Raw genomic sequence first — 25,974 nt, 5'->3', positions numbered from 1 at the left:
TCGTTTCCAACATGGTTTCCATCTCGCAGTCATTTCTCCTTCTCCAGAGATGGAAAGATCTCATTCCGTCCTCTGGACATCCAGAACTTCTTTTCATCACTTCTCCACTGACAGCCACACACATCTAAACAGTAGTGACATAGGCCTGCACTTCTGGGGAACAGCTCATACTCAAAAATTACCATTCACTCCTCTACCTGCCCCTTTATTCAAAACTCCAAACTCTTCAATATAGGAATACATGGATATGGGGGGGATTAGGGAGGGGGCTCTGAGAGCCCATCCAATTAAATCATGTTGACAACTCCCCATCTGAAATTAGAACCAAGACCCAGGATTCTGTGTAGTATTAATAAATAGCCAAAAAACAAAACAACAACAACAAAAACCCACCCAAACCCAAAAAACAAACAAAAACCAAACTAAAAAGCCCCTCAATCTTTTTCTCTTTTTATTTTTCTGTATCCAATATGTGATTTACTTTTTGAACTGCAGTTCAATGTTGCTGACTCGTGGTCCCTGTATTTTTTCCACCATAGACATAGCTAGTCACTTCTTATCTTATTTTGGTGACATCTGTTTTTCCTCACTATATCACAACCCTATAATTACGTAGGCAGCACCCGATGATCCTAAGACGTAGTATATAATTGCTAAATTTTAACCTCTAGCAAACAATTACCATAGGAACCAAAGGCTAAATAGAGGCATGGTATCTAAATTTGCCACATTTCTCCTTTATCTGAGACATTTAGAAGAGGTGATTATGCTTATGAAGGTATGAGTACCCAATGGTTACTCAATATGCACCTGTCTATTGAGTGATTATATATAATCAAGCACCTGCCTGGGCATAGATGTCTACCACGTACCAGGCCAGGTCTACCCAGGCACCAGTTGGGGTTGATAACTTGGGTTAGGTTGAGCAAGAGCTCTCACTTAGCTGAGTGGTGGGAGGTGTTGGTTGGAACCTCTGGGGAACAGACACTGAGATGGAGTTAGAAGTGCAAAAGGTTTACTATGCTGGGGAGTAGTATTTGTGAAAAGAAATAAAGAAGGTAGGATTGGGTGTGGGAGCTGTCAGATGATGATGCCAACCTCACAAAGTCTCTGCCAGCCTGGAGAGGAGCTCTGAGCAAAGGGTGCCCATAAAGGGGTCATCATTAGTAGAACTGGCCAGGCCTGGGAGAAGAGCTGGCCTGGGCTTCTGAGCTGAAGCAGACCTGAAGAGGTCAACAGCTGGAAGCATTCCTGATGCTAGGCAACAAGCTCTTTCTTCAAAGAGGGCCTAAGCAGTGCATCTCTGAGTCTGCTGCACAGGCTAAGTCCAAAACAGTACAGGAGGGCGAAGGATCCAATCTAAGTATATGGAGCCAAGAATTCTAACCTCGGTGAAAAGGGTTCAGATCAAATAAGGTCAGGATTTAAAAGGGTGGAAGTGAGTGTTATAGCTCAGGAGGGACCTGAGCATTAGGTTTACCATCAGCTGGAATTTAGGACTTTCTTTTTTGTGCAAGAGAAGCCACAGACATAAATGGGTCACTCTAGCTGAAAGGGCCAGGGGTGTAATGAACAATTAAAAATATATAAAACACACCATCAGCGTCTCTGCTTTAAGTAGACACATGAATTTAAAACTTTGGGAAACATATGGCATTTGCTCTACATCTGCCAAGTGGCATAGATCCCCTGTCACATACGCATGAATGAAGTCAGGCAGGATGGGGAAGGAGGCAGGCTCTGCAACGGGACAATCAGTTCAAGCCCCATTACTACAGCTCCAAGCCCTGCGACCTCGAGGAAGTTATTTATCCTCACAACATAAGTTTATTGTACATAAAATAAGGACAAAAACTAGAACCCATCAGACAGGGATGTTGTGCAGGTTAAACCCATGTTATTCAAAGGGTGAGTCTTGGACCAGCAGAGCCACCATCACCTGGAAATTTGTTAGAAGTGAAGAAATCTTGTGACCCATCCTGGACCTACGGAATCAGAATCCACATTTTAACAAGATCCCCAGGTGACTGTGTGTACATGTTAAAGATTGAAAAGCACTGGGTTAATGATATGGGTTAATGTACTGGGTTAAGTACATCAAACACTTAATACAGTGTTTGGCATGTTGTAAACACAATAGATACTACTTGTTATTGTTTTTGTTATTATAATTGTTATTTTCATCCTGAATCATCTTGGGCAAGCACATCACTTAAGAACCTGAGCTTTCCAGACGCATAGCACAGGGAGATCAGCTCGGTGCTTTGTGACCACCTAGAGGGGCGGGATAGGGAGGGTGGGAGGGAGACACAAGAGGGAAGAGATATGGGGACATATGTATAACTGATTCACTTTGTTATAAAGCAGAAACTAACACACCATTGTAAAGCAATTATACTCCAATAAAGACATTAAAAAAAAAAAAGAACCTGAGCTTTCTAATCTGTAAAATGGGAATCATAATAATATCCAAGTGCCTGAGGATTAGGTCATCTTTTAAAGTCTTTTCAAACTCCAGGAGACCTTTATGATTCAAGCATGACCATATAATGGCAACGGCTGATATTTTGACAGCCTTTACTCTGTGTCAGGTGCTGTTCTTAGCGCTTTACTTTTCTCATCTTATTTAATCATCCAACAGTGCTATGAGAAAAGTACTATTTTTAATGCCACTTTACAGATGAATAAACTGAAACATGAAGAGATTAAATAATTTGCTCAATAAAACACCCAGGGGTAGAATAAGAATTTGAACTTTGGCAGTCTTATGTAACCATTTATACTCTTAACCTCGTCACTATCCTGTCCCTCAAGCCAGGCCATCAAAGAGAGAGGTAAACTAAACTAACTCTAACACAATCAGTGCAATCCGCTGTAGTACTTGATACATCATTGTTATAGCAGGCAACATTCAGGCTGTGGATTCTCAAATCTGGCTGCATATATTTTAAAGAGTGGAGATTTTTCAAAATACAGACTTCTGAGTCTCATCCCCAGAGATTCTGTTTCAGTAGTTTAAAAGTGGGGCTGAAACTGTTAATCTTTTTCTTTTTTTTTAAGCTGTTAGATATTATTCTGATGCAGAGTCAAGACTGAAAATGTGTGGGAATATGGGTTAATAAACCACCACCTCCATGTCCAGTATGTGATAAGTCAAACTTCTTTCCAAAGCAATTGAAAGGAATAAGAAGGGAAGAAAGGAAGGAAGGGAAAAAGGGAGGGAGGGAGAGAGTTTTGTTGGTGATGGAGGTGTGAGCCATTCTCCCTAATTCCACAACACACATCCTCATGTCTAAGTGGTTTCCTTGCAAGTTCTGTAGACAGTAATCGTACATCTCCTGAACCGCTGTAGTTTGGGGGATGTTTAACGGCACTGAGCAGGAAATATCTTGGTACCACTGAGTGGAGGAATTTATTTCACCTTACCTCCATGAGGGAGACACTCTTTCAGCCAAAAGAAGGTGACTAGAATCCTGCACATCATCCAAGACAACAGCGAGAGGACTACACCACAGCTGGAGGAGGGAGGGTGGAAGCAGGACAGTGCTTGCTGAGAAGGAAAGAATGGAGGGACTGGCACAGAATCCATAGGTGCTCCCAGATACTCAAGTACAGTAGGACATCGGTATTTTCTAGAGCATCCCACACTCAAGCAGGTCTACAATAACAATAGATACAGCCTAGACTTGAAGCAAACTTTAGACTTGACATACATAGAGCCAGGGAAACTGCAATATGGGCCCATCCCAGCACAGAGAGCCAGGGACATTGATAAGCATGGACTGTTGATGAGGAAAAGGGGAGCTCAGCAGAAGAGATATGTTAACAGAAAAAACTCCCTGAGCCATTCATACAGAGGATGGAGAACTGGAAAATGAGATCAAATTCCACTTGCAATAGCTTACAGTTTGTTGTTTATATTAATGCCAAAGTTGATAATTAGTTTTAATTCCAGGGCTTTGGTTTCAATTATTCTCAAAAAATCATTTTATTATCTTTATAAAGTTAATAGTTAAAAAGATCCTCAAAATTATCATACAGATAACTGGACCAGATAAACCCAAGCTGATGTTAGGGTTCTGATACCCAGCTTGATTAAACAGAAACACCTAGAAGACACTGCCTCAACTTGATTTTGTTCTCAGTATAACACATTATACAGCCATCCCTCCAAGGTTGTGGAAAGGTAACAGGTTAGCAAGCAATGTGGAAAAATCACTGTTTCCATGACGAGGATATTTTGAATTGAAAAAGATGGCATAATATACCAGACTATAGCATACATAGTAAGAATCCTAGATTTGAATGGAGTGAAACCAATAGTTGAAATTGAGGAAGCATTTAGGTTAAAAACAAATGGATGATCATTTATAAATAAAGCTTTAGTTAACAAAATATTACAAATTTTACTTTCATTGTTACTTAACATCACAGAATTCTTTGGGGATGCACCAACTATGAGGAACTAACCACAGCAGTGAATAATTTATGTGGAATATGGAGCCATAGATAAAAGAAGAACAGTTGGCTGTTTTTTTCCCAAGAAACTCCTAATGTTACGTTACATTTTATTGAACAAGCCTCAAAAAATAACAGAAGCTGAACATTATTATTGCCATTATTACCTTTCGTTTCCAAGTGCCATATCTTGTTCTCTCTTGAGCTGATCCATTCTGATTACTTTTGCTTACTTTAGAGATTTGCTTTTTCTAGTAAAAAATGCTTGACTAGAATCTCTCATATTCGAATATCTTCAAGCTATAACCACTTGCTATCAAATTTAAGTAATCTCCCTTATCTTATTGGAATCCATTTGTTCATTTCCAACCTACACCTTCCATTTAATATATGGATCTGTTCTTTGGTGCCCTTTCTCTCTAACTACAAAGGAAGAATGTGTCTTTCATTATTAACAGTCATAGCTACAGCCTCACATCATCCAAGGAATCAGGACAGCTGACACAACGTCGGTGCAAATATGACTATGGCAGGACTGTGTGTGGCTGAAAGACTCTGTGGGTCCAATTCACCTTGGATTAAGCAAAGGAACTGACTTCCAGGACCTTGAAAACAGCTGTGATGGAGCAAACAAGCCATTTAGCAAGGGTCACAGATGTGTGGCCTGGTTTGGGCTATTTGCCTCTTTTCATTTTCAGAAAATCTTCCGTGGCCAACACTGCTCTGAGTTTCTTATCAGACTCATCATTGTTTGTGGAAACTGTATTATTCACCCTGGTACAGGAATCTAACGATTCACCAAGCACTTCTGTTTGTTTTGGGTGTTTTGTTTTGTGGCTTGGGGATTGTTTTTTTTTTTTTTTTTAGCATTTTTGTTTTGGGCTATTGTTCAGGGAAACTAAGGTCAGAGCTCCTTATGTCCACCTTTAAAGCTGTTAAGCTTTTCTTCCCTATCTTTGATAAAACGTCCTATTCTGCATAGAAGAAATATGCAAAGTGGATTCAAATTTAGCTTTGTGAGGTATAGAAACTCTTTTGGTTCAACAGGGGCAACTTGGGATGGAACTTTGAACAAAGAAAAATAAAGGCAGGTCTAGTCCCTCCCACTTTGTGCTCCCCAACCTCTCATCTTCAACCACTAAAAATTAAAAAAAAAAAAAATTAAATCACAGGGGTCTTGTTCTGCTATAACAAAAATACCATGAACTGGGTGGCTTACACAAGAAATATTTATTTCTCACATTTCTGGAACCTGGGAAGTCCAAGATCAAGGTGCCTACAGATTTGGCATCTGGCAAGAACCTGCTTTCCTGGTTCATAGACAGTAGTCTTTTCATCGTGTCCTCACATGGAGGAAGGGACAAGAGCTCTCTGGGGCCTCTTTTATAAGGTCGTTATTCCCATTCATGAGGGCTCCACCTTCATGACCTAATCACCTCCCCAAAGCCCACCTCCTAATACCATCACATTGGGATTAGGATTTTAACATATGAATTTGGGGGGTGGGGGGAGACACAAATATTCAGTCCATACAGCAGGTAACCAGAGTTGTTAGTGTCAAGAGAAACTGAAAGATAGTGTCAGTAAAATATAATTTGTGTAACCAGTACATCTTACTTCACAGGTTGTTTGTTGAATAACAGCCAATCTTGCCTCAGGAGGGACCCTGATGATGCACTGGAGCCCCCAATGTCCATATTAGCAGGAAATTAATTTATCTCTTGGATCCCCTCATCCCTTCCATACATGTAGAAATTCCAGGATTCCAAGATGCTAAAAAGTCTGAGGAGGGAATCCTGTTTGTTTCTATCCTACTACTTTGCTACTTTGGAGCCAAACGCACTCCATTATGGCTGGAGAATTTCACCACTGCTACCAATGCTGGTTGGCTTGGAGTGAGCAGGCACAGGGAAGGCAGATGAAGTTGCAGCTGAAGCCTGGACAGCCTGGAGTGGCTTCCTCTGCCCCATGCTGCTGTTTCTGAAGGTGCTTAAATAGAATAGAAGGTGATCAGCTGAGGCTGGCCTCTGCAGTGTACCGCCTGCCCAGCCTCTAGTGGTTCTTCTAGGTTCCCTGGAGGGGGAGCCCAATCCCACAGTGCTAGGCTCGGCCAAGAAGCTCCACAACAACCTTCCTGGGCTTTCAACTGCAGCTCTTAAGATTTCACTACCCTGCCTTTTCCAAGGTGAGGAGTCCCATCCTGGATGCTGGTTTCAGGAACCTCAAAGACCTCTCATTCATGGAGCCATCCCCTAGAAATAGAAGCTCCTTCTATTTCAGGCCCCAGCCCAGATTCAGATTCTACCACCAAATGAGTAAAAAGACAGGAAAATCTCACCAACAATTGTTATTATGTGATCTCTAATGTCTATATCCTAAAGTCTGTTTAGATACAAGGCAGTCATCTTCTTTTATCTGTAATGTTTTCTTGAAAAAGTGAATAACAGCCAAGTGTGAGAATTTTGAAAAACTTCCTGGGATCCATTTCACATGGGCTAAAAATGCATTTAACTATATATTCATATATATTACTAGTAAAAGTGGCTGCTTCCTATCATAAGGAAATGGGGGCACCAAGTCAGAAAATAGTTGTTTTTCATAAAACAACATCTAGAACTATTTGACTTTAAAATATGACCATTTGTAGATTTGATAACAAAAAAAGAAAAATTTTAGGGCTTCCCTGGTGGCGCAGTGGTTGAGAGTCGGTCTGCCGATGCAGGGGACACGGGTTCGTGCCCTGGTCCGGGAAGATCCCACATGCCACGGAGCGGCTGGGCCCGTGAGCCATGGCCGCTGAGCCTGCGTGTCTGGAGCCTGTGCTCTGCAACAGGAGAGGCCACAACAGTGAGAGGCCCGTGTACAGCAAAAAAAATAATAATAAAAAGAAAAAGAAAAACTTTAATACTACTTTAAGATAAAAAAGCTTTGGAGAGAAGTGAATCACATGTAGATTCAGGAAAAAGAGCAACTTCAGACTTCTAAGCAATAACAATAGAAGCCAGAGGTAATGGAGAAATGCTTTCTAGTTTTTGAGGGAAATGATTTCCAAATTAGAATTCTAGTCTCAATCAAACGCTTATATCTTACAGTAGAATAAAGATACCTTTAGGCATGCAAGGCATATTAGCCAGCCTAGTTTAATATAGTAGAAGTTATTCTAGCCAGTTGCTATGGTCTGAATATTTGTGTCTCCCCCAAATTTGTATGTTGAAATCCTAATGCCCAGTGTGATGGTATCAGGAGGGTGGTGAATGGCCCTCATGAATGAGATTAATACCTTTTATAAAAGAGACCCAAGAAAGCTCCCTTGCCCCTTCTGCTATGTGAGGACACAGCAAGAAGTTGGCAGTCTGCAACCTGGAAGGGGACCCTCACCAGAACCCGAGCATGCTGCCTCCAGAACTGTGAGAAATAAATTTCTGTTGGTTTTAAGCCACCCAGTCTGTGGTATTCTGTTATAGCGGTCCTAACAGACTGAGATATTAGTTTAAGCCAAAAGGACTAGTCATGAGACAGAATTCACAGACTGAGGTGGAGGAAATGGACTGTGTTTCCACGAGTGACACCCGAGCACCATAGCACAGAGCTGCCCAGTGAGGAAGTCACTGCCTCTCACAGAAACCACCAAGCCAGGAGGCTGCTGGCACTGGTTCCAGGTCCTACCTCTGTCTCTGCCATCACTTCAGAGCCCTGCTGTGCTGCTGCACCCAGATCTGCACCTGCCAAGTGGAAGCCTTAGGCCCTACCTCTTTCCCAAGTAATCCAGTTATGGATCCAGATTCTGACTCTGGCAAAGATGCAGCTGACAAGTATAATCAAAGCCACATGTCTGCAATCCAACAACTAGAAAATGACCTGAAAAATGTCTTTCTTTAAGAATGCAGAATTTATAATGTGGGAAACTATTAAAACAATGGGAAAGGGGTGTTCAAAAATGTGGGGCAGCCTGAATAACAAATGACCACTGCACGCAGACTTGAACTTTTACCTCTTATGGACTCTTTTTTAGGAAGCAACCAGAAAATATTAGTTTCATCACCAAACAAGGGAAGAAAGAAGGAGATACAAAATTAGGAAATAGGAGATCTCATACAGGGAGGCGGGCAAAGGAAGTTTCAAGATGATGATAAAGGGAAGGTTTAACTAGCATTCTAGTGTGAGCAGGAAGATGGCGCTTGTACAAAAGGGATGGGAATGGGGAGGGGAAGAATCAGGTAGATCACCTGATGTTTTCATCTGAAACTATCCAACAACTCCATCAGAGGATTAGGACAGGTTATAATAGAGAGCACTGAACTACAGTGGTGGGAATGGGGAGAGACAAGTATTAACCCTAAGAAAATAAAAAGTTATTTAAGGAAGGAAATATAATCTTAGGATGCTGCAGGTCTTAACTGTAAACAGTGTTTATGTGGGCATGATAGTGTAAACACTCAATATTAAATGAAAGCAGTGACGTAACTATATTAGGAGCTGGAGTAAGAAGGGGAAGAGAACTCGTTGGAAGGGAAAATACATTGGGTACAAGTTCCCATCTTCTACAGTAGGAAACCAAAGATAATAGCTAACATTTAAAAATCAAGAAACAGTAATATAAGCATGTTACTTAGAATGTGGAAGTAAACACCAGAATAAACAGTTTTTTTTAAATGTCGAAATATGTTGCCTTGAGGGAGCAGAAGTTTGGAGCAGGAAGGGGTGAAGACTGCTGTTTTCATTATAAGCCTGACAGCATTATTTCACTTTTAAAGTCACATATATATGCAAACATACATAAATACATTTACATAGTTACAGATAGATAGATAAATTTTAAAAATTAAACACAGAAAAAAGCATCTCTTGGTGTGCACTTGTAGCCTTTCTGTCCTTAAAACTCATACATCTGCTGTCTCTAATTCTCCCCTTTTTATGGTACACCTGTTCATTCTAGAAACCATTCTCTCATCCTGTCAAAATGACAAACTACACTGGCCACTGGCTGCTTCCCAAAAATCAACCCTAGAGAAACTATAGAAGCTGGAGGGAAACTCAGATTTGAGGATCTAATGACCAAAAATGAATAAAATACAACCCTATGAGAAGTCCCTGGGGAGTCTGAAGACTCAGAAGTGTTATGTGAGGGCTGCGGAGGGGTGGGGGTATGAGTGAAAGGAGAGAAGGCTTCAGCCGGCCAGGGAAGGCAGCTAAGGTGGCTGTGAGAAGAGGGGTGAAAGGAGAAGTTCTCGTCTGTTCTCGCTTCTTGCCACCGGGGACGGTGACAGACCGCCAATCACCGAAGAAACTGGCAGCAACAGTCACGGCTGCAGGGGTCAGGAGGGTACAATAAGAGATGTGCAAAAGCCCTGCAGGAGAAAGGAGGGATGGAAAGGGTGGTGTGTACTGACCAGTTACCTTTGGGTATTCTCCAAACCCCCAGGGCAGGGAGAGTGAATCTATGGAGATTACTTCCAGAGAGTTTAAATGGGAAAGACATACTAGAGAAGTTATTTGTAGATGATGGAAAATTAGAATGATCACCATCAGTTCTATGAGGCTCTCTTCCCTGGCTTTGTTTCATCTACAGGTACATCAGCTGAAGGCTGGGTTGTAGCCACTTCCCAGCACAGAACCTTGTGTAGTAACTGATATCAAAGGGGAAGAGGAATTCTTTCAAAGAAATAACCAGAAAGCCATAGAAGGAATACAACTACTATACAAGAAAGACAACAAACTCAACAGTATAAACCATCTAAATCATATAGAATTGTAAGAGGAAATGGACCAAGAAATTAAAATAATTATGATGAATATATTAAGAGGCTAAGGCTGATACCAGCAATGTGAAGCAAGAACAAGAAAACATAAGAAAGGACTAAACTGAGAAGTAGGTATGAAATATGTAATAGCTAGAGTGAAAAAGGCAATAGATAAGATACATAGCAAGATGGACAAAGGTGAATAAATCACTGAGTTGGAAGATCAGATTGAGAAACTCTCCTAGAGGTCATCAGGAAAGGATAAAGAGACAAAAAATACAAAGAAGCTAGGAGATGTAGATGATGGAAGGAAAAGGGCCAACACCTGTGAGCCGTGGCTTTGTGCTGTGTCAGCTTAGCTAGGCTGAACTCCCTTTCCCCAAATCCCCTTTCTTGTATGTTTCCAGTTAGGGTGGGCCATAAGCAAGATCCCTGTGAAAGGTTCTAAAGGTGTTGTCACTTACCTGCCACCTCACTTCACTGGTGTGAAGAAGCAGTGGAGCCTCCAAATGCTCCATCTTCCATAGATCCCCTTAAGGTTCTCTGATTCCTGGACCAGGTGTGTGTTTGGCCATGGTGATAAAAGCCCCCGATTTCTGCAAGAAACACATATATTCAAGGTTAGAGGTAACAAGAACTAACATAAGTTTCAGTCTGTCCACAGGTTCCAGCTTGTGCTTCTATAAGGGTTCCAACTTGTCCTGCTCACCCCCGCCTGACTTCCATCTTCCCTTCCCAACTACCTGTTCTGTAGTTTTAAGGCTTCAGCATTGGAAGTGAAATGAATATATATGTGTGTATGTATGTATGTATGTATACACACATACACATATATATACAAATATGTGTATATGTATATTTTTTAAAGTCATTACATTTGAAAGAATTGGGCTGGATATAAAATTCTAGGTTCAAGCTTATTTTCTTTTAATATTTAAAAAGTATTTTTCCCATTTGTCATCTTGCACCCACCGTTCAATTTGGTTCTTATTCTAGTTGACGATCTCTTCATTATTTCTGGAAGTTTTAAAAATTATTTCCTTGGATATACAGACATTGATAAATTTAAGAAAGTAATAGGATAAGTAAACATGAGGAAGGGTCTTAAGCAGCTACACTTGAACAAAAATAGAATAATTTTTTGAGCCAGCAGAAAATGCAATAAATTGAAATACAAGATATGGTGGGAGAAATAATTTCTAATTTAAAAGAAATTACAATAAATGTAAGTGGATTTAACTCACAAATAAAAAGAAAAATACTTTCTGAGGGTATTAACAAATAAAAACAAAATCCAAACATATGTTGTGTATGAGAAAAATTCTGAAAACCAAAAGACACAAAAAGGTTGAAAATGAAAGAGTTCAAGACAGGAAGAAAAAAAACCCCAAAACCAAGAAAGAAGGCTGGAATAGCAATAATAATAGTGGATTAAAAAAAAAAATTAAGGTAAAAGGTAAACAAAAAATAGAATGAGAAGAGATAACCATCACAAACATGTATGCACCTAACAATAGGTCACAATAACTGACAGCATATGGAGAGAAACATATAAATAGTTGGAGCTTTTAAAACCATACTATCAAAAATGTATTAAGCAAACAAAAATTAAGCAGACCCTTATCTAAACAGTATAATTAGTGGGCTTATCCTATTAATTATATTGTTCAGATCTTTGATATGAATGTTCAGTGGTATGCTATGTATAATATATATGCTTTGATACATATGCTATAGTAGTTCACGCAACAAATAGCAAATACACATTTTTAGAAGCATACACATGTTTAAACTAACAGATTAGGCCTACAGGAAGTCTCAATAAACTTGCCAGGAACAATATCATGCAGATGAATTAATATTAGAAATTAGTAACAGGAAAGGTTTTTTTAAATGTCCTATATTTTGAAAATACCATGTTACTAAATAACTCATAGGTTAAAATTAAATTATAATCAAAATGAGAGACTATCTAGAATTGAATGAACATGAAGACACAAAATGTGTGGGACATACCTAAAGCAGTGTTTGAAGGAGCATTTACACCTTTAAATATGCTTATCAGGAAACAATAAAAGTTGAAAAGAGGGATTTCCCCATTGGTCCAGTGGGGGGACTCTGCAATCCCAAAGCAGGGGGCTGGGTTCGATCCTTGCAGGGAACTAGATCTCACATGCATGCCGCAACTAAGAAGTCCGCAACCCTGCATACCTCAACTAAGGCCCGGCACAGCCAATATTTATTTATTTAAATAAATAAATATTAAAAAAGAAAAATATGCTAAACATCCAACTCAGGAAGTTATAAGAAAGAACATCAAAGCAAACCCAAAGAAGAAAAAGGATATAATAAAGGAAAAGAAACCATATAATGACTTTTCTTAGTAGAGGAAATTAATAAAACTAAAGTTTTACTTTGAAAAAATTACCAAGATAAACCTCTGATAAGACTGATCAAGAGGAAAAAGAGACAACGAAAGTAAATAAAACACAGATCAAAATGAAGATGAGGAAATAACTGCAGATTTAAAAAACAAACAGATAAAATGGATAAATTCCTAGGAAACATAAGACGTCAACTGGTACAAGAATAAAAAAGGAATTTAAAATAGACCTACAAGGATCAAAGAAATTTAATTGGTAGTTAAAACTCCATCCCAAATTGCTCTAGGCCTGGATGCTTTTAAAATTGACTCTATCAAACTGTTAAAAACACAATTCCTGTTACATAAGTCGTTCCAGAAAATGCAAAAAGAAAGAATAATCCTCAGTTCATTTTCTGAAGCTAATCTATCTCATTTCCCTTAATACCTCTGGCTTTCAAGCCACAGTCTGGAAAGTTTTCCCTACTCCCATTTTATAGAGGAATTCATCCATGTCTTGCCTTGTACTTGCATGGTTTCATCTTATTTTTATGTTTGTGTTTCTGATCCATTTGGAATTTATTCTGGTATATACTGTAAATAATGAATCCAATTTTCTCTATTCCCACATGGCTACACACAGTGGTGTGCTGTAGCTGGCTCATGACAGCTCACAAGAGCTGATTGTTAAATTTTCAGGAATTTTGTGAGCTGATTGTTAAACACAGCCATTATTACAAAATAAATTATATAAACGTACAATGAAATAAATCATGTTCAAAGCAAAGTTAATAAATATTCAAAACTCATCACTTCCTGATTATTTTAATACATTTTACTATTATCAAGGTTCTTGGGGTTATTTTTGTCTGTGGTGGTAAGACTCTAGAATGGCATGCTGCTGTACATCTCTCCTCAACTCAGTATTAAAAATCATATTGCTAGCATGAAATTGACTATGGTGGTAGTATTCACATCATGAAAGTTGGCAGTGCCAAAATCGGGGCTTAAGTTATTGTTTTGTTGACTGTATACTATAGAGATCACTATGGCCAGTAGGCCAAATCCAACCTGCCACTTGTTTTTGTAAATAAAACTTACTGGACCACAACCACACCCATTTTTTGACCTATTATCTGTGGATGTTTTTGTGCTATAATGGCAGAGGTGAATAGTTGCAACAGATACTAAATGGCCCCAAAAGTCTAAAGTATTTCCCATGTGACCCTTAGAAAAAGTTTGCTGACCTCTGGCCTAGACTTAAGACAATGATGGAGAAAATGTCAACAATGTAGATTCATCTTAAAACTGCATTTGTCTGTAGCTGTTACACTGTGAATAGCACAAAAAAATTAAGAAATAATCTTCCAGTAGTTGGAACATATTATCCAATTCAGCAAAGAAGTCACTCATGTCCTTCACAAATAAGTCAAGATTCAACATTGTCATTTCACTCTCAGCTTACTCATTAATGTAAATGAAAATATCAACCTACATTCACATGAAAGCTACACTCAACAATTACAACCATAGGTTGGTTATGGATAAGAATTTGGCAAAAATCAAAGAAAGCATTCTGTGAGAATCAATTAATTATATGGTGTTGACAATAGAGAATATTGTATATTTTATTACTATTAATAAATTACTAAATATCCTTTATATCAGTAAAATTAATAGTATGCATATATATGTGTATAGATATAGATATAGATATTGATATTGATACATACACACAAACACATGTATATGTGTATGTATTAAACATTTATCAGCACAACACTGGCTACACAGCATCTCAATTTCACTTATTAAACAGTTTATATCTCTAGTTTAAAGTGAACACAATGAAACCATTATCTGTGATTTCAGTCCAGAGCTATAAAGCAAGAAACAATGTTTTAATAGTTTGGTCAGCTGAGTTCCATTGACAACTACTATGCTGAATTTTCTTAAGTGTGCTAATCTTTCTGTAAGTAAACCACAATCTTCTATTATTAAAAATATTTATTTTTAAAAATGTATCTTATCCTTACTGATTTGAGATGCTCCCTTTATTATATACTAAATTTCCATACGCATATTATTCTATTTCTCATCACTCTCTTGTCCCGCTTGTCTGTCTGTCTATTAATGTGTCAATACCAAACTGTCTTAATTATAAAGCGTTTGTGGTTTGCTGTAATGTAACTGCAAACCCTCCCATTCTCTCACCCAATTGCTGTTCTCTTTCAGGATGTTTTAACCATTCTTCCTTGTTTGTTCTTTCAAAAAAGTTTTATAATCATATCGTGTTGCTACAGGGGGAAAAGATCTGATGATAACATTATTGGGCATTTCATAAATTTATAAATAAAAATAGAGAAAACATATTTTTAAATGATGTTGAGTTTTTCTATCCAAGAACGAGGCACATTTTTCCATTTGTTGAATCAACTTTTATAACTTTCAGGCTTATTTTCCTCATGTAGGTTCTGGATACCTCTAATTAAGTTTTACCTTGGCAATTTTTTTTTTTTTAAATCATAAGAGGATCTTCTCCTCCATTACATTTTGTAATTGGTTTTTGTTTCTATTATGAATGTTATTGATTTTGAATGTTAATTTTATAAGCTGCTACATTACTAAATTATTTTATTTGAGGTCACTTCTAATTAATTCTTTTGGATTTTCCACATGTCTAATCATGTCATCTGAAAATAGAGTTCTAACTCTTCATGTCCAACTATTATATCCTGCAATTATTTTCTCTTGTCTAATTAAAATAGGTAAGAGCTTCAAAATAATGTTACATAGGAGTTGTATGATTCCTCTCTAGTACCTGACTTTAGTGGGAATGCCTTAGTGTCTCTTCATTAAGTAATATGCAATATTGGGAGCTGAGTTATATATATTTTACCAAGTTGAGAAAGCATAGTAGGCTGAATAATGGCCCCTAAAGATACAAGATGCTATTCCTTAGAACCTGTACACATTACCTTATCTGAAAAAAATTTGCATATATGAATAAATTAAGGATTTTGAGATGAAGAGATTATGTCGGATTATACGTGTGGGCCCTAAATGCAAACACATGTATCCTTATAAGAGGGAGACGGAGGGAGATTTGATATATACAAGAGAGAAAGCAATGTAACCATGGTGGCAGAGAGTGGAGTGATGTGGCCACAAGCCAAGGAATGCTGGCAGCCATCAGAAGGTGGAAGAGGCAATGAACAGATTTTCCCCTAGAGTTTCCAGAAGGAGTGTGGCCCTGCCCACACCTTGATGTTGGTACAGTGTTACTGATTTTAGATGTCTGGCATCCACAACTACTAAACAATACATTCTGTTTCTTCAAGCCCCCAAATAACATAACTATTCAGATAGCTCAGCATGGTTGCTAGGTACAATATCAACTTAAATACTTTAAACTTACAAAATCATAAAAGGCATATTATAAAATAAAGATAAAGTGACATTCACAGTTCAAAACTATATAGTATCTAGGAATTAATTTAGAAAAGACTGCCATGGAGAAAAATTAAAGATTCAATGAAGAATATACAGATGACCTCAGGCTTCCCTGGTGGCGCAGTGGTTGAGAGTCCGCCTGCCAATCGTGCCCTGGTCCGGGAAGATCCCACATGCCGTGGAGCGGCTGGGCCTGTAAGCCATGGCCGCTGAGCCTGTGCATCCGGAGCCTACGCTCCACAACGGGAGAGGCCACAACAGTGAGAGGCCCGCGTACCGCAAAAAAAAAAGAATATACAGATGATCTGAATGAAAGGAGAGACAATTCAAATTCTTGAATGAGATGACTTAATATTATAAAGATGATAAATATCCTCAACTTGATCTACATATTCAGTGCAATACCAATCAAAATGCCGGTTGCATTTTTTGAAGAATTTATAAATTGAGTCTAAAAATTCTATAAGGGGAGACCTTCAAGACGGCAGAGGAGTAAGACGTGGAGATCACCTTCCTCCCCACAAATACATCAAAAATACATCTACATGGGGAACAACTCCTGCAGAACAACTACTGAACGCTGGCAGAAGACCTCAGACCTCCCAAAAGGCAAGGAACTCCCCACATACATGGGTAGGGCAAAAGAAAAAAGAATAAACAGAGACAAAAGAATAGGAACCAGACCTGCACCTCTGGGAGGGAGCTGTGAAGGAGGAAAGTTTCCACACACTAGGGAGCCCCTTTACTGGCGGGGATGGGTGGTGGACAGGGAGGAAGCTTTGGAGCCACAGAGGAGAGCACAGCAACAGGGGTGCAGAGGTCAAAGTGGAGAGGTTCCCGCACAGAGGATCAGTGCCGACCAGCACTCACCAGCCTGAGAGGCTTGTCTGCTCACCGGCTGGGGCGGGTGGGGGCTGGGAGCTGAGGCTCGGGCTTCAAAGGTCAGAGCCCAGAGAGAGGACTGGGGTTGGTGGCATGAACACAGCCTGTAGGGGGCTAGTGCACCACAGCTGGTCAGGAGGGAGTCAGGGAAAAAGTCTGGAGCTGCCTAAGAGGCAAGAGACCATGTTTCAGGATGTGCAAGGAGAGGGGATACAGAGCACTGCCTAAACGAGCTCCAGAGACGGGTGCGAGCCATGGCTATCAGCTCAGACCTCAGAGACAGGCATGAAATGCTAACGCTGCCGCCACTACCACCAAGAAGCCTGTGTGCAAGCACAGGTCACTATCCACACCTCCCCTCCTGGGAGCCTGTGCAGCCCGCCACTGCCAGGGTCCCGTGATCCAGGGACAACTTCCCCAGGAGAACACACAGCACGCCTCAGGGTGTTGCAATGTCACGCTGGCCTCTGCCACCACAGGCTTGCCCCGCATTCCAATTATGACTACTGTACCCCTCCCTCTCCCTGGCATGAGTGAGCAAGAGAGCCCTAATCAGCTGTGGCTTTATCCCCCTCTGGTCAGGGTGGGGAACAGATGCCTGAGGGTCCCCTACATGCAGAGGCAGGGCCAAAACCAAAGCTGAAACCCAGGAGCTGTGCGAACAAAGAAGAGAAAGCAAAATTTCTCCATGCAGCCTCAGGAGCAGTGGATTAAATCCCGACAATCAACTTGATGAACCCTGCGTCTGTGGAATACCTGAATAGACAACGAATGTTCCCAAAACTGAGGTGGTAGACGTTGGGAGCAATTGTAGACTTGGGGTTTGCTTTCTGCATCTGATTTGTTTCTGGTTTTTATATTTATGTTAGTTTAGTTTTGAGTGCTTGTTATCATTGGTGGATTTGTTTATTGGTGTTCTTGCTCTCTTCTTTACTTTTTAATATATTTTTTCTCTTTTTGTGAGTGCATAAGTATATGTGTCTCTGTGTGATTTTGTCTGTTTAGGTTTGCTTATACCATTTGTCCTAGGGTTCTGACTGTTCGTTTTTTTGGTTTGTTTGTTTGTTTGCTTTCTTTTTATGAGTGTGTGTATGTTTCTTTGTGTCATTTTTGTCTGTTTAGTTTTGCTTTTACTATTTGGTTTGGGGTTCTATCAGTTTGTTGGGGTTTTTTTATCCTTTTTTTCTTCTGAGCCCTGTGGCTGGCAGGGTCTTAATGCTCCGGCCAGGTGTCAGGCCTGAGCCTCCAAGATGGGAGAGCCAAGTCCAGGACATTGGACCACAACAGACCTCTGGCCCCATGTAATATCAATCAGCAAAAGCTCTTGAGATCTCCATCTCAACACTAAGACCCAGCTCCACCCAACAGCCAGCAAGCTCCAGTGCTGGAAGACCACGCCAAACAACTAGCAAGACAGGAACACACCCCACCCATTAGCAGAGAGGCTGCCTAAAGTCACACTAAGTTCAAAGACAACCCAAAACACCACCAGACGGGCCCTGCCCACCAGAAGGACAAAATCCAGCCCCACCCACCAGAACACAGGCACCAGTCCCCTCCACAAGAAAGCCTACAAAACCTCACCCACTGGGGGCAGACACCAAAAAAAACGGGAACTACAAACATGCAGCCTGTGAAAAGGAAACCTCATTAAGTTAATCAGAATGAGAAGACAGAGAAATATGCAATAGATGAAGGAGCAAGGTAAAAACCCACCAGACCAAACAAATGAAGAGGACATAGGCAGTGTACCTGAAAAAGAATTCAGAGCAATGATAGTAAAGATGACCCAAACACTTAGAAATAGAATGGAGGGAATACAAGAAACGTTTAACAAGGACCTATAAGAACTACAGAGCAAGCAAACAATGATGAACAACACAATAAATGAAATTAAAAATTCTCTAGAAGGAATCAATAGCAGAATAACTGGGGCAGAAGAACGGATAAGGGACCTGGAAGATAAAATAGTGGAAATAACTGCCACAGAGCAGAAAAAAGGAAAAAGAATGAAAAGAATTGAGGACAGTCTCACAGACATCGGGGACAACATTAAATGCACCAACATTTGAATTATAAGGGTCCCAGAAAAAGAAGAGAAAAAGAAAGGGACTGAGAAAATATTTGAAGAGATTAGAGTTGAAAACTGCCTTAAAATGGGAAAGGAAATAGTCAATCAAGTCCAAAAAGTGCAGAGTCCCATACAGGATAAATCCAAGGAGAAACATGCCAAGACACATATTAATCAAACTATCAAAAATTAAATACAAAGAAAAATTAGTAAAAGCAGGAAGGGAAAAACAACAAATAACATACAAGGGAATTCCCATAAGGTTAACAGCTGATCTTTCAGCAGAAGCTCTGCTAGCCAGAAGGGAGTGGCAGGACATATTTAAAGTGACGAAAGGGAAAAACCTACAACGAAGGTTACTCTAACCAGCAAGGATCTCATTCAGATTCGACAGAGAAATTAAAACCTTTACAGACAAGCAAAAGCTAAGAGAATTCAGCACTACAAAACCAGCTTTACAACAAATGCTAAAGGAACTCTCTAGGCAGGAAACACAAGAGAAGGAAAACACCTACAATAACAAACCCAAAACAATTAAGAAAATGGTAATAGGAACATACATATCAATAACTACCTTAAATGTAAATGTATTCAATGCTCCAACCAAAAGACACAGACTGGCTGAATGGATACAAAAACAAGACATGTATATATGCTGTCTACAAGACACCCACTTCAGACCTAGGGACACATACAGACCAAAGTGAGGGGATGGAAAAAGATATTCCATGCAAATGGAAACCAAAAGAAAGCTGGAGTAGCAATTCTCATATCAGACAAAATAGACTTTAAAATAAAGACTATTACAAGAGACAAAGAAGGACACTACATAATGATCAAGGGATCAATCCAAGAAGAAGATATAACAATTGGAAATATTTATGCACCCAACATATGAGCACCTCAATACACAGGCAAATGCTAACAGCCATAAAAGGGGAAATCGACAGTAACACAAAAATAGTAGGGGACTTTAACACCCCACTTTCACCAATGGAAAGATCATCCAAAATGAAAATAAATAAGGAAACACAAGCTTTAAATGACACATTAAACATGATTAAACTGATATTTATAGGGCATGCCATCCAAAAACAACAGAATACACTTTCTTCTCAAGTGCTCATGGAACATTCTCCAGGATAGATCATACCTTGGGTCACAAATCAAGCCTTGGTAAATTTAAGAAATTTGAAACTGTATCAAGTATCTTTTCTGTCCACAACACTATGAGACTAGATATCAATTACAGGGAAAAAACTGTAAAAAATACAAACACATGGAGGCTAAACAACATGCTATGAAATAACCAAGAGATCACTGAAGAAATCAAAGAGGAAATCAAAAAATACTTAGAAACAAATGACAATGAAAACAAGATGACCCAAAACCTATGGGATGCAGCAAAAGCAGTTCTAAGAGGGAAGTTTATAGCAATAGAGTCCTACCTCAAGAAACAAGAAAAATCTCAAATAACAACCTAACCTTACACCTAAACCAATTAGAGAAAGAAGAACAAAAAAACCCCAAAGTTGGCAGAAGGAAAGAAATCATAATATCAGAACCGAAATAAATGAAAAAGAAATAAAGGAAACAATAGCAAAGATCAGTAAAATTAAAAGCTGGTTCTTTGAGAACATAAACAAAGTTGATAAACCATTAGCCAGACTCATCAAGGAAAAAAGGGAGAAGACTCAAATCAACAGAATTAGAAATGAAAAAGGAGAACTAACAACTGACACTGCAGAAATACAAAGGATCATGAGAGATTACTACAAGCAACTATATGCCAATAAATGGACAACCTGGAAGAAATGGACAAATTCTTAGAAAAGTACAACCTTCCAAGACTGAACCCGAAGAAATAGAAAATATGAACAGAGCAATCACAAGCACTGAAATTGAGACTGTGATTTAAAATTTTCCAACAAACAAAAACCCAGGACCAGGTGGCTTCACAGGTGAATTCTATCAAACATTTAGAGAAGAGCTAACACCTATCCTTCTCAAACTCTTCCAAAATATAGCAGAGGGAGGAACACTCCCAAAGCCATTTTACAAGGCCACCATCACCCTGATACCAAAACCAGACAAAGATGTCCCAAAAAAAGAAAACTATAGGCCAATATCACTGATAAACGTAGATGCAAAAATCCTCAACAAAATACTAGCAAACAGAATCCAACAGCACATTAAAGGGATTACACACCATGATCAAGTGGGGTTTATCCCAGGAATGCAAGGATTCTTCAATATACGTAAATCAATCAATGTGATACACCATATTAACAAACTGAAGGATAAAAACCATATATCATCTCAATACATGTAGAAAAAGCTTTTGACAAAATTCAACATGCATTTATGATAAAAACTCTACAGAAAGTAGACATAGAGGGAAACTTCCTCAACATAATAAAGGCCATATATGACAAACCCACAGCAAACATCATTCTCAGTGGTGAAAAACTGAAAGCATTTCCTCTAAGATCAGGAAGAAGACAAGGATGTCCACTCTCACCACTATTATTCAACATAGTTTTGGAAGTCCTAGCCACAGCAATCAGAGAAGAAAAAGAAATAAAAGGAATACAGATTCGAAAAGAAGAAGTAAAGCTGTCACTGTTTGCAGATGACATGATACTATACATAGAGAATCCTAAAGATGCTACCAGAAGGCTATAGAGCTAATCAATGAATTTGGTAAAGTTGCAGGATACAAAATTAATGCACAGGAATCTCTTGCATTCCTATACACTAACGACCAAATATCTGAAAGAGAAATTAAGGAAACACTCCCGTTTACCAATGCAACAAAAAGAAAAAAATACCTAGGAATAAACCTACCTAAGGAGACAAAAGACCTGTATGCAGAAAATTATAAGACACTGATGAAAGAAACTAAAGATGATATAAACAGATGGAGAGATATACCATGTTCTTTGATTGGAAGAATCAACATCGAGAAAATGACTATACTACCCAAAGCAATTTACAGATTCAATGCAATCCCTATCAAACTACCAATGGCATTTTTCACAGAACTAGAACAAAGAATTTTACAATTTGTATGGAAACACAAAAGACCCCGAACAGCCAAAGCAATCTTGAGAAAGAAAAACAGAGCTGAAGGAATCAGGCTTCCGGACTTCAGACTACACTACAAAGCTACAGTAATCAAGATAGTATGGTACTGGCACAGAAACAGAAATATAGATCAATGGAACAGGTTAGAAAGCCCAGAGATAAGCCCATGCACATATGGTCACCTTATCTTTGATAAAGGAGGCAAGAATATACAATGGAGAAAAGACAGCCTCTTCAATAAATGTTGCTGGGAAAACTGGACAGCTACATGTTAAAGAATGAAATTAGAACACTTCCTAACACCATATACAAAAATAAACTCAAAATGGATTAAAGACCTAAATGTAAGGCCAGACACTTTAAAACTCTTAGAGGAAAACATAGGCAGAACACTCTATGACATAAATCACAGCAAGATCCTTTTTGACTCACCTCCTAGGGAAACGGAAATAAAAACAAAATTAAACAAATGGGACCTAATGAAACTTAAAAGTTTTGTGTACAGGAAACCATAAAAAAGACGAAAAGACAACCCCCAGAATGGAAGAAAATATTTGCAAACGAAGAAACTGACTAAGGATTAATCTCCAAAATATACAAGCAGCTCATGCAGCTCAATAATAAAAAAACAAACAACCCAATCAAAAAATGGGCGGAAGACCTAAATAGACATTTCTCCAAAGAAGACATACAGATTGCCAACAAACACATGAAAAGATGCTCAACATCACTAATCATTAGAGAAATGTAAATCAAAACCACAATGAGGTATCACCTCACACCCGTCAGAATGTCCATCATCAAACAAATCTACAAGCAATAAATGTGGGAGAGGGTGTGGAGAAAAGGGAACCCTCTTGCATTGTTGGTGGGAATATAAATTGATACAGCCACTATGCAGAACAGTATGGAGTTCCTTAAAAAACTAAAAATAGAACTACCATATGACCCAGCAATCCCACTACTGGGCATATACCCTGAGAAAACCATAATTCAAAAAGAGCAATGCACCACAATGTTCACTGCAGCACTATTTACAATAGCCAGGACATGGAAACATGTCCATCGGCAGATGAATGGATAAAGAAGATATGGCACATATATACAATGGAATATTACTCAGCCATAAAAGGAACGAAACTGAGTTATTTGTAGTGAGGTGGATGGACCTAGAGTCTGTCATACAGATTGAAGTAAGTCAGAAACAGAAAAACTAATACCGTATGCTAACATGTATATATGAAATCTATAAAAAATATGGTTATGATGAACCTAGGGACAGGATAGGAATAAAGACACAGAAGTAGAGAATGGACTTGAGGACATGGGGAGGGGGAAAGGTAAGCTGGGGCAAAGTGAGAGAGTGGCATGGACATATATACACTACCAAATGTAAAATAGATAGCTAGTGGGAAGCAGCTGCATAGCACAGGGAGATCAGCTCCGTGCTTTGTGTCCACCTAGAGGGGTAGGATTGGGAGGGTGGGAGGGAGACGCAAGAGGGAGGAGATATGGGGATACATGTGTATGTATAGCTGATTCACTTTGTATACAGCAGAAACTAACACACCATTGTAAAGCAATTATACTCCAATAAAGATGTTAAAGATAAATCGTAGAGATGAACAAACATCCACAAACAGCTAAACAATGAAAAAGAAGACTTGACAGAAATCTGCCATACCAGGCTATCAGCTGTACAATGAAGCCATTATTAAAAAAGAAAAGTGTGGTTTGCACTGAAATAACAAATAGGCCAAAGCAACAAGACAGAATGCTCAGAATCAGACCCAGTACTATTCAGAGTAAGATCCAGAGTTTGATGTGATTTCCAATTCAGGTAGCACCACAAATTAACTGGGAAATAATTAATTATTTGGAGTCAAAATTTGGAAAATTGATTCACTACATGTAGAAAAATAAAGTAATTCTTGGACCAAAAGTGATCACAAGTACATTAAAGAACCAAAGGTGAAAGACAAAACTATGAAATTAACAGGAGGAAATACAGGAGAATATCTTCATAACCTAGCAGTGAAGAAAGACTTATTAAACAAAATCCCAAAGACACAAAAATTTATGAATTTGATTAAAGCAAAATTAAGAATCTCTAGTCAATGAACAAAATGATAGAGTTAATGGACAGAAGATTGGGAGAAGATATTTACAAAGTATAAAACTAACCAGGGACCAATATCCAGAGCATACACAGAAATCTTGCAAAGCAACTAGAAAAAGATAGGAACTTCAAAAACTTTATATATATAGACAAAAGATATGACCAAGTAATTTACAGGAAAGGAAACCAAAATGCTAAGGAGTATATAAAGAGGTAGCCTAACTAATTGGTATCAGAGAAATGCAAATTAAACCAAACCGATGTCAATTCTTCACAACTTAATCCATCAATTCAATGAAATTTCAATAAAAATCCCAGGAAGTTATTTTGTGGATGCTGACAAACTAATCCAACATTTAAATGAAGAGATAAAAGATCCAGAATAGCCAACACTATATTGAACAAGAACCGAGTCAGAATACCACCTAACATCAAAATTTACTATAAATCTACAATAATCAAGACAGTGCAGTACTGGCAAAGGAACAGACATATAGATCAATGAAACAAAATAGACTCCAGAAATAGACGTACATAAATGTAGTCAACTGATCTTTGACAAAGAAGAAAAGGTAGTCTTTTTTTAATTGAATAAATTTGACATGTAACATTAGTAAGGTATACAGTGTATTGCTTTGACACATTTGTATATCATAATATGATTTCAGACGTAGCAATATTTATCACATTATACAATTATTGTATAATATTCAACAAATGCTGCTAGAACAACTAGATATCTATATACAAATAAATGAACCTAGACACAGAACTTATACCCTTTACAAAAATTAACTCAAAATGGTTCATAGACCAATATATAAAATGCAAAACCATAAAACTCTTAGAACATAACATAGAAGAAAATCTAAATGTCCTTGGGCTTCACGATGACTTTTTACATATAACACCAAAGGCACGATCCATGAAAGAAATAATTGATAAGCTGGATTTCATTAAAATTAAAAACTTCTGCTTTGCAGAAGTCAGGAGGATGAGAAGACAAGCCACAGGCTGAGAGAATGTATTTATGTGCAAAAGATACATCTAATAAAGGACTGTTATCCAAAATACACATAAAACTCCTAAAACTCAACAATAAAAAAGTAAAAACCCGATTAAAAATTGGATAAATGACCTAAAGAGACACCTCACTAAAGAAGATACACAGATGGCAAATAAGCATATAAAAAGATGCCCAACATCATATGTCATTAGGGAAATCCAAATTAAGACACTACACACCTGTTAGGATGGTAGAAATCCAGAACACTGACAATACCAAATGCTGCTGAGGATGTGGAGCAGAAGGAACTCATTGCTGGTGGGAATGCAGAATGCTACAGCTATTTTGGAAGACAGTACTGTGGTTTCTTACAAAACTAAACATACTCTTACCTACAGTCCAACAATGGCACTTATTATTATTTACACAAATGAGTTGGAAATTTACACAAAAACCTGCACACAGATATTTGTAGTAACTTTATTCATAATTGCCATCAGGTAAAAGCTGAAAGGGCTTCCCTGGTGGCGCAGTGGTTGAGAGTCCGCCTGCCGATGCAGGGGACGTGGGTTCGTGCCCCGGTCTGGGAAGATCCCACATGCCGCGGAGTGGCTGGGCCCGTGAGCCATGGCCGCTGAGCCTGCGTGTCCAGAGCCTGTGCTCCACAACGGGAGAGGCCACAACAGTGAGAGGCCCGTGTACCGCAAAAAAAGAAAGAAAAAAAAAAAAACCTGAAAGAGTTCAGCACCACCAAACCAGCTCTACGAGAAATGTTAAAGGGATTTCTCTAAGTAA

The 25,974-nt window shown here is 38.7% G+C and overlaps 1 long non-coding RNA gene across 1 annotated transcript in view; it reads right to left on the bottom strand.

Annotated features, from left to right (window-relative positions):
• Nucleotides 1-25,974, bottom strand: part of LOC149749634 (uncharacterized) — a 171,724-nt gene that overhangs the window by 50,154 nt on the left and 95,596 nt on the right. Inside the window, exon 4 of the long non-coding RNA XR_016392759.1 lies at nt 10,664-10,795. This is a non-coding gene — a long non-coding RNA (uncharacterized LOC149749634). The remainder of the gene's footprint in view (nt 1-10,663; nt 10,796-25,974) is intronic.

The sequence above is a fragment of the Delphinapterus leucas genome, chromosome 3, assembly GCF_059928025.1.
Source record: "Delphinapterus leucas isolate spDelLeu-1000000601 "Yukka" chromosome 3, BTC_Dleu_Yukka2, whole genome shotgun sequence".
NCBI lineage: Eukaryota > Metazoa > Chordata > Mammalia > Artiodactyla > Monodontidae > Delphinapterus > Delphinapterus leucas.
The sequence above is the reverse complement of the archived record's forward strand: the minus strand, read 5'-3'. Positions and strand labels throughout refer to the sequence as shown.